Source organism: Eleutherodactylus coqui, chromosome 3 (genome assembly GCF_035609145.1).
Source record: "Eleutherodactylus coqui strain aEleCoq1 chromosome 3, aEleCoq1.hap1, whole genome shotgun sequence".
NCBI classification, from domain to species: Eukaryota; Metazoa; Chordata; class Amphibia; order Anura; family Eleutherodactylidae; genus Eleutherodactylus; species Eleutherodactylus coqui.
In genome coordinates this window covers 27,996,526-28,006,384 of record NC_089839.1, presented here as the reverse complement: position 1 = coordinate 28,006,384, position 9,859 = coordinate 27,996,526, and the positions used below count along the sequence as shown (strand labels likewise).

General features: G+C 43.8%; 1 pseudogene; it reads left to right on the top strand.

Moving 5' to 3' along the window:
• LOC136620109 (oocyte zinc finger protein XlCOF7.1-like) overlaps nucleotides 1-9,859 on the top strand; it is a 99,518-nt pseudogene that overhangs the window by 77,879 nt on the left and 11,780 nt on the right.

Below are 9,859 nucleotides of genomic sequence, written 5' to 3'. Positions count from 1 at the left end.
GCCACCCCCATGCTTCACAGTAGGTATGGTGCTCTTTGGATACAACTCAGCATTCTTTCTCCTCCAAACACGACGAGTTGTGTTTCTGCCAAACACTTCTACTTTGGTTTCATCTGACCATATGACATTCTCCCAATACTCTTCTGGATCACCCAAATGCTCTCTAGCAAACTTCAGTCAGCCCCGGACATGTACTGGCTTAAGCAGGGGGACATGTCTGGCACTGCAGGATCTGAGTCACTGGCGGCGTTGTGTGTTACTGATGGTAGCCTTTGTTACGTTGGTCCCAGCTCTATGCAGGTCATTCACTAGGTTCCCCCGTGTGGTTCTGGGATTTTTGCTTACCGTTCTTCTGATCATTTTGACCCCACGGGATGAGATCTTGCGTGGAGCCCCAGATCGAGGGAGATTATCAATGGTCTTGTATCTCTTCCATTCTCTAATTATTGCTCCCACAGTTGATTTCTTCACACCAAGCTGCTTGCCTATTGCAGATTCAGTCTTCCCAGTCTGGTGCAGGGCTACAATTTTATTTCTGGTGTCCTTCGACAGATCTTTGGTCTTCACCATAGTGGAGTTTGGAGTGTGACTGCTTGAGGTTGTGGACAGGTGTCTTTTATACTGATAACAAGTTCAAGCAGATGCCATTACTACAGGTAATGAGTGGAGGACAGAGGAGCCTCTTAAAGAAGAAGTTACAGGTCTGTGAGACCCAGAAATCTTGCTTGTTTGTAGTTGACCAAATACTTATTTTCCACCATAATTTGCAAATAAATTCGTTAAAAATCAGACAGTGTGATTTTCTGGATGTGTTTTCTTATTTTGTCTCTCATAGTTGAGGTCTACCTATGATGTCAATTACAGGCCTCTCTCATCTTTGTAAGTGGGAGAACTTGTACAATTGGTATCTGACTAAATACTTTTTTCCCCCACTGTAACATTTTGATTGCTTTTTATTATCTTTCATTCTAGAGGCACGATTAACAAAATCTGTAATTCGTGCAGTATAAGTAATACCGTTTTTTTTTCCCGAAAATAAGACTTGCCCTGATTTTTCAGGATTTTCGGGGAGGCTTGAAATATAAGCCCTAACCCAAAAATAGGCCCTAGCTGCATTACATAAAAAAACAAGAAATACATTACCTAGCAGACTTAGTCCAGGTCCCTCCCGCTGCTCTCAGGAGCTTCAGCAAGCTTCTTGCAGTCTTCGGCTACCCACAGAAGATCACTTACTGGTTTCAGGATTCATAAATCCCGCCTCCAGAAAGTGTTGGCTCTGATTGGTTCTCAAGCACTACTCAATTAATCAATTCAGTGCTCAATGAATCTATGTGATGGCTGTAATTGGTTCATCGAGCGCAGCATTGATTGACTGAGCAGCGGTTGAAGATCCAATGTCAGCCATCGCATTGTGGAGGCGGGATTTATGAATTGGCCAATCAATGCCGCGGCTCAGCCAATTCATAAGTCCCAGGGAAACATGGTATGTTAAATTTGTTATGCAAGACAGTGCGATTTTATTTTTTTTTCACTTTAAAAAAACAAACTGTATTTTTAGTTTATTGCTTTATTCAAAGATCCCTAACATTTTCTTTTTAACAATATTTTTTGAAGATTTTTTTTCTTGCAGGCAGAGTTTAATAATACCATTTGTTGATCCATGTAATGTTTTGATCACTTTCTATTCTGTTTTTTATAAGGTGAGATAGGCAAAATCAGCTATTTACGCTGGTTGTCCGCAGGCAATATTTTATAGTGTGATCCACGGCAATAAATTGCACGTGGATCACGCTTGAAACACTTTCCATAGGATAACTATGGAAAGCACAGCCCGATGTACATGAGCGGGAAATCCATAGCGATTTTCCGCTCGCGACTTCTAAAAATTGCGGTATGCCACGATTCTCCGCGATGAACCTATCATTAAGATAGGTTCATTGCGATGACCTTTAGTGCTCCCTCTCGGAGGAAAATGTCTTACGATATTCCGTTGCGGCCGTGGACAGGCGGCCTTACTTGCTATTATCTCAATAAAGCTTGATTGGTTAATTGAAAAATAATTAAGTTGGGGGGGGTAACTTTTTTTCCAGGTGAAGAGTGGAGTAGAAGCGCTCATGGTCATCTCATATTTCCATATAAAGAAGAAGATAATACCATACATCCTAATTCAATAATGCCTAATGTACCCACAGTCCTTCACAATAAAGATCTATTCACTGATGGCTCTGGGGACAGGAAACCTTTATCTAATCAGTCACTATTTAGCAAACAAAGAACTGGTCATAGAAGGAGGAAAATATTTCCACATGGGACAGATATTAAAAAGAAATCTAATCTATCTTTATATGGGATAATTGACAGAGATGAGAGGACATTCTCATGTTCAGAATGTGGTAAATGTTTTAATAAGAAATCAAATTTTTTGGAACATCTAAAAACTCACACAGGAGAGAAGCCATTTTTATGTTCTGAATGTGGGAAATGTTTTAGTTATAAATCAGATCTTGTAAAACATCTGAGAATCCACACAGGAGAGAAGCCATTTTCATGCTCAGAATGTGGGAATCGTTTTTGCCGTAAATCAGATCTTGTTAAACATCTAAGAATTCACACAGGGGAGAAGCCGTATTCATGTTCAGAATGTGGGAAGTGTTTTGGCCAGAAATCGAATCTTGTTAGACATTTGAGAAGCCGCACAATGAGAAGCCATTTTCATGTCCTGAATGTGGGAAGTATTTTAGACGAAACCAAATGTTATAGAACATCTGAGGACTCACCCAGGAGAGAAGACATTTTTTTATTCTGAATGTGGGAAATGTTTTAGTCAGAAATTATATCTTTTTAGACATCAGAGAACCCGCACTGGAGAGAAACTATTTTATAGGGATTGTATTAGAATTTCAAGTTATCCCTGTCTGCAGTGGAAAAATCTGCTGCAAAACCGCTTCAAAATATCTAAGGTTAGCACTGATTTTAGCCTTCCACTCCTATCACCTCGCAATCAGCAACCCTCACCTGGAAACCGCTGTGTCTGCTAGTCAGGTGATGCGGAAGTGGGCAAGGTGAGAGTGGCTGGCTGAAATCAGCACCAACGGTGTGGACGTAATGTGGTTCTTGATGTGGAAATTATGTGAATCCACAGCCTTTCTACTATACGTCAATGTACTCTAAGGGACCTTTTACTCAGGACAGAATTTCCACAGGTCGAAGCGCAGATGCAGATTTTGTTACATTCTTTTCTTTTTTCTGCAGACGTTAATTGCAGAATTGCATTTCCTAAATGTTAGAAATTCTCAGTAACAGTTCCGCAGGATGTACTTTATTCTGTAGCAGAAAGCTTTTCCAATGTGGAATTTAATCTTGTAGTTTTGAAGTAAAGACTAGTGATGAGCGAGCATACTCGCTAAGGGCAATTGCTCGAGCGAGCATTGCCCTTAGTGAGTACCTGCCCGCTCGAGAGAAAAGGTTTGGGTGCCGGCAGCGGGCAGGGAGCTGCGTGGGAGAGCGGGGAGGAATGGAGAGGAGATCTCCCTCTCCCTCTCTCCCCCCCGCTTCCCCCTGCTGACTGCCGCTACTCACCGCTCCCCCGCGCCGGCACCCGAACCCTTTCTCTCGAGCGGGCAGGTACTCGCTAAGAGCAATGCTCGCTCGAGTAATTGCCCTTAGAGAGTATGCTCGCTCATCTCTAGTAAAGACGCAAATATTTTAACAGCCCCATAGGGATAACGTTGCGATGCAGAAATGTCCGCATGGACTAATTCTGTCCCACGTGAGAGGTCCCTTGTGGGAACTATTACACACTGCATAATGCAGGAGCTGCTACACTAATTACAGCCAACACTTTGAAGGCTCAGTTTAGTGCCTATGAGATGTTCAGCTGTATGTAGCTCCTCCTATGTTTTGCAGTGCAGCCTAAGCCTAGAGTCACATGAACGTATGTGTGCGCGTAATACGCAGAGAATTGATTCCATTAATTTCAGTTGGTTCGTTCACTTGGGCATATTTTTCTGTGCATTTCGGTGTCATCTAAAAAACCCAACAAAACGCAGCATACTCCATTTTACTGCACCTTTGCGCACTAAAAGTCTCCATAAAAGTCAGTGGGGGGGTGGGGGGGTGGAGCAAGTGTGCACGCAATACGCAATGAGATGCATGATACGCTGTGTAAGGCCGACCTGCACACGAGCGGATATTCCGCGGCGGGATTTCCCGCGGAATTTTCGCCGCTGGAAGCCTGCATAGCATTGCGTTAACAAACGCAATCCTATGCAGACGGCTGCGATTTGGCCGCGCGAAATATCGCGCAGCAAACAGATCGCGGCATGTCACTCACCCGCCACTGGCTCCAATCTGCGCAAACAGCCGGAGCCTTCGGGCGCGGGTGAGTACGCGCTGGTCCCTGCAAGTGCTTGGGTTGGGTCCCGTGGCAAGATTCTCGCCGCCGGATCCGACCCGCCCGTCTGCAGGCGGCCTAATTCCACTAGAAAAATACTTCTGAAACTCAGACTATTTAGCCATTTAAATCATTGCCTTTTTTTCCCGCGCACAAATGAATATGCCTTGCCGGCACAAAAAGTACAATGAAATACGCTGATGCGTGTACAAAAATGTTGTGCTAAGGCGTGCGCAAATACACGTAAGCTCGTGTGAAGGAGGCCTTAGGCTGCTGTTACAGGACCTAGTTACTATCTAGGGTAGTTATTGATAAGGTTCCAGTACGAGGCTGAACTTTCAAGGACAAGTACCCTGTACAAGTGTAGGGGTCAGAAATAGGGTCTACTAGAGATATCCTTATTTTTAATATTCATTGCAATTCCTATATTTATGAATAATAGAGGATCCTGGTTATGATGAAGCAATTTTAATTACAAGTTGGATATACTTTATAAAGCTGTATCTGACTGAGGAATATTATGATTTCAGTATAATATAGTTCTCAGTACAGTTCTTTATTTTTTATATTTATTGTGCTCCTTTATAGGATTTTGTATTGAACACAACTGCAGGTAATTGTTTGTTTTTTTTTAATTATCAATAAAGTTATATTTTAATTCTGTCTTTCGTTATTGATTGCTATTTTAACTAATTAGATGCCACGGTAAATGTTGACCATGGCATCTAAGCTGTTAGCAGGGGGAAGGTCCCCACATTAGCCCCCTGTGACGTGATCATAGTTCTCCAATGAATTGCAGTCTGTGGCACAGTGAAGGCCCCTAAGTTTGCTTTGGATTCCAGCCTACTAAGCCCTGATGGTGGCAGGCTAGTTTGATCATTTTTGGATCATTTTAGAGTAACCGAAGAATAAAATATGTATACATATGGAGGAGCATTAGATTCTCCTCAGGCTGCATGTACCGATATCCCTCTGCCGAATGTGCCACCCCTCCCACTCTCCTCATTTAGGACCTAAAGAATGCTCACACCAAATTTCATGCTTGTATGTCACCGGGAAGTTACATTACATAGAGGTGTGCTTAGTCTTGCAATTGGCATTGAACAATCGAGTTGTGACCCCTTTACTTTTCCTATTTAGGACCTAAAAAATGGTCATGCCAAATTTCATGTTTGTACGACACCGGGAAGTTACATTACATAGGTGTGCCAATAATTTTGCAATTAGCATTGAATAATCGAGTTGTGACCCCTTTACTTTTCCTATTTAGGACCTAAAGAATGATCCTGCCAAATTTCATGTTTGTACAACATCGGGAGATTAGAGAATTAGATTAGGTACATTACATAGGGGTGCTAATACTTTTGCACTTCAACTTTTCCTATTTAGGACCTAAAGAATGGTTGTACTAAATTTCATGTTTGTCAAACACCAGAAAGTTAATTAGATTAGGTACATTACATAGCATTGAATATCGAGTTGTAAGCCCTTTACTTTTCCTCTTTAGGACCCAAAGAATGCTTGTCCAAAATTTCATGTTTGTACGCCACCGGGAAGTTAGAGAATTAGTGGAGAGTCAGTCAGTCAGTCAGTGAGTAAGTGAGTTAGTCAGTGAGGGCTTTCACTATATATATAGTGTGCGCATGTTTAATTCTTGTGAACTCTCCTACCAGTATAGCTTTAATTATGTGTTGTGGGTGATTACTAGTTGCATGAAGAATAGTATTACCTGTCCTCACTTTCTCCAATCAGAGTGACATCTAGGAAATTAATCATGTTTCTCTCAAAGTTATCCTGTCCATTGAGAGATACAACAAATTCTGGTCTGACTGCAGTATCTCCGTCCCACACAATCAATACGCTGTCTCTTACGACGAAGATACTGATTATAAAAAGACAGCGTTCTCGTCCCACCGTGAACCAAATAACACTTGCAAGTGACGGTGAAAAGTTGCCGCCTATTGGAGCTCCACACACCTGAAAAAAAATGCCTGGTGCTTAACATTGAAGATGTGCAGTATTAAAGGGGTTGTCCCGCGAAACAAAGTGGGGGTAAGCACTTCTGTATGGCCATATTAATGCACTTTGTAATATACATCGTGCATTAATTATGAGCCATACAGAAGTTATTCACTTACCTGTTCCGTTGCTAGCGTCCTCGTCTCCATGGTGCCGTCTAATTTCAGCGTCTAATCTCCCGATTAGACGCGCTTGCGCAGTCCGGTCTTCTCCCTTCTGAATGGGGCCGCTCGTGCTGGAGAGCTGCTCCTCGTAGCTCCGCCCCGTCACGTGTGCCGATTCCAGCCAATCAGGAGGCTGGAATCGGCAATGGAACGCACAGAAGACCTGCGGTCCACCGTGGGTGAAGATCCCGGCGGCCATCTTCGCAAGGTAAGTAAGAAGTCACCAGAGCGCGGGGATTCGGGTAAGTACTATGCGTTTGTTTTTTTTAAACCCCTGCATCGGGTTTGTCTCGCGCCGAACGGGGCGGCTATTGAAAAAAAAAACCCCGTTTCGGCGCAGGACAACCCCTTTAAGGAGTTAAAAAAATCTGAACTGAAGAAAAATAACCCTTCTTATAGCTCTCAGTCAAGAAATTTGAATGAAGAACTTGAAATAATTGACTCTGAAGGTTTGCTGCTGCAGCTCTGATCTAGCATCTGATTATTCGGAGAATAATCCGTATTGGAGAAAGAAGCAAATTTCTGCTGGGCTCAGTCACACGGGCGCATTGGCGCCCGTGTTACTGCAGATAGCAGGCGGCCGTACCTGAAGACGGACGTCTCTCTGCAGCGCTGGAGGAAAGAACATGTGACTGGCTTTATTGCCAGTCATGTGTTCTTTCATCAGCGCTGCAGAGAGACGTCCGTCTTCAGGTACGGCCATTTTCTGTCAGTCACACGGGCGCATCGGCACCGGTGTATGGGTACCGATGCGCCCGTGTGACTGAGCCCTAAATACATAAATCCGTGGATCCACGTCATCGAGGCACATTTACAAGGGAGGCGATTTGAACTAAACTGCTAATTTTACCTGCTGGGTGGGGAATACAAGAAATGGCAGCTGACACCGTGTACTGGTAGAGCAGCGTAATTTCTTGCATTACTTTCGATCGCCCACATTGTGAATTTTACAGTAAAACATTTTTTACATATGGATTTTCATTGCACATAGAATCCTAGAATGGTAGAGTTGGAAGAGACCTCCAGGGTCATCGGGTCCAACCCCCTGCTCAGTGCAGGATCACTAGATCATCCCAGACAGATGTCTGGCCAGCCTTTGTTTAAATATATCACTGGCCTGAATGGAACAAGAAGAGATGCTTTTGGGTTCTCTCTGGGGGGTTCCCATGGCTACACTACCCAGGACTAGAGATGAGCGAGCACCCAAATGCTCGGGTCCTCGTTATTCAAGTCAAGCTTTTCGTAAAACCCCATTGACTACAATGGGAGACTCGAGCATTTTTGTATGTGGAACGCAGGGTCTCGAGCTTTTTTCTTCTTCTTTCTTTCTCTCTCTCTCTCCCTCTTCCCGCCAGACCAAAAATTTTCGAATGACGCGCTCTGCGGCGGGGAGGGACCAAAACAGGCACGTCACAGCGGGCAGGAGCCAAAAGCTGGGGCGGGGTCGAACACAATTTGATGCTCGTTCGAGTAACGAGCACCATCGAGTATGCTAATACTCGAACAAGCATCAAGCTCGTCAGAGTACGTTCACTCAACTCTACCCAGGACCAGTTGGACGGGGGTTCATAGGGCGAGACACAGAATAATGTTGAAATATTTATTCCCTTTTCTATACACATGCAACAAAAGGTGAAACATTCGTTGTGTTGGAAGGAGACACCAATCTAGTAATGATATATATGGCTGTGGACAACATCTCAGTATTTGTGAACAGTTCAATCATGTCCCATTTCTAAATACTGAATGTAAGGATCACATGGAAGTTCAATAAAATCCTTTTCAGCATAAAAAGTATTTTTACATGTGGAGTTTTGTTGCACATCTTATCACAGATTTCCCCTTATGCATTTTATTGCACCCCGAGCCCCCATTGCAGACAGAACGCTACACCTCAGAGCAAGCAGAGCGCTGCAACCCAAAAAGTTCCAGGCCACGCACTAAGCACTGCAATTCAGTGCATACACAGCATTGCATTCTGGTGCACCCATCCGTACAGAGCATTGCAGCCTATTGCACCCAGTCCATGTAGCACATTGCATCCCAGTGCATTAAGAGCCCCGACTTAACGCAGAACATCGCATACTAGTGCAGCCTCCAGTCCACACAAAGCATTGCATCTTAATGCAAAGAGCTCACAGGCCATGCAGACAGAGCATTGCATCCTGGTACACCCAGCAACCCCAGAACTGAGGAGGGAGCAGCTTTGGCCACCTCGGGTTGCTGCTCTTCCAATAAACAATGTAGCTGTCGGCAGCCACTGGTAACAAGTCCTAACGAGCTAAAGCTAACAACAACCCAAGAAACAGCACTTTGTAGCAAACTCCAGAATGGCTCCTCCCACGCAAGAGTCTGGTCACATGGCTGTGACATCATCAGAGGTCCTGTAGCCCTCTAGGATGTAGCATCTATCATCAGTGTTGGTCGGGGTGCCTGTGACTTGTAGTCCACTCGTCGTCTTCTTTCTATTTTGCCATCAGTGTAATTCAGTGAGTTCAAGTTCTCGGTGAATTATAGTTGTTACACTGTAGTCCCACCAGCAGGGGGCAGCACCAGCCATAGACAGTGCTGCTCCTGCTGCTCACACAGTGTTGGGTCCGGAGGTGAGTTCTGCTCTCTGACCACTGGAAGAGTCACCATTCTCTGGGTTATATTCCTATCACACAGCACTGAACTAGATACAGCCCAGCCGTAATAGATCCATGTTACGTACGGGTTATAATGCGCTTGTCTGAAGCCGGCCTAATACAATGTATTACACGGCTGCACTGCAATATTCTGTATGTTCTGATTCTCCTATGACATCACTAGCAGGGACTTTTTCAAGTATTTGTGGACAAGGGTGCATTCACATCAACTATTTTCCTATGTGAGTTCTGTCCAATTGCGATATGAATGAACTCACATGGCAATAGAACATTGATTTCATTGGTTTAATTTATATGAGTCATTTTGCAACAATAGTGCTAGATAGAAAAAAAATTGCGTATCCTATTTTTGGGTACCTATTATTCCCTACGGGAGCAAAGAAAGGTAGAAAACACATTGCACTTGTGTGTAAATGTGAGTTTCATGTGAGCACAATGCAGTTCTTTTTCTAATTTCTACTATTGGAATAACCTGCAATATTCATGCAGAAGAGAATCGAGTGTGTAGCAATGCCATTTATTCATGCAAAGCACATTCTACTCCCTTCCAAAACTGCTGATTTGCAAGTGCGAGATCAGTCTGAGTATCTCACATGGATACCGCACTCGCCCGTGTGAATGAATCCTTAAGAACA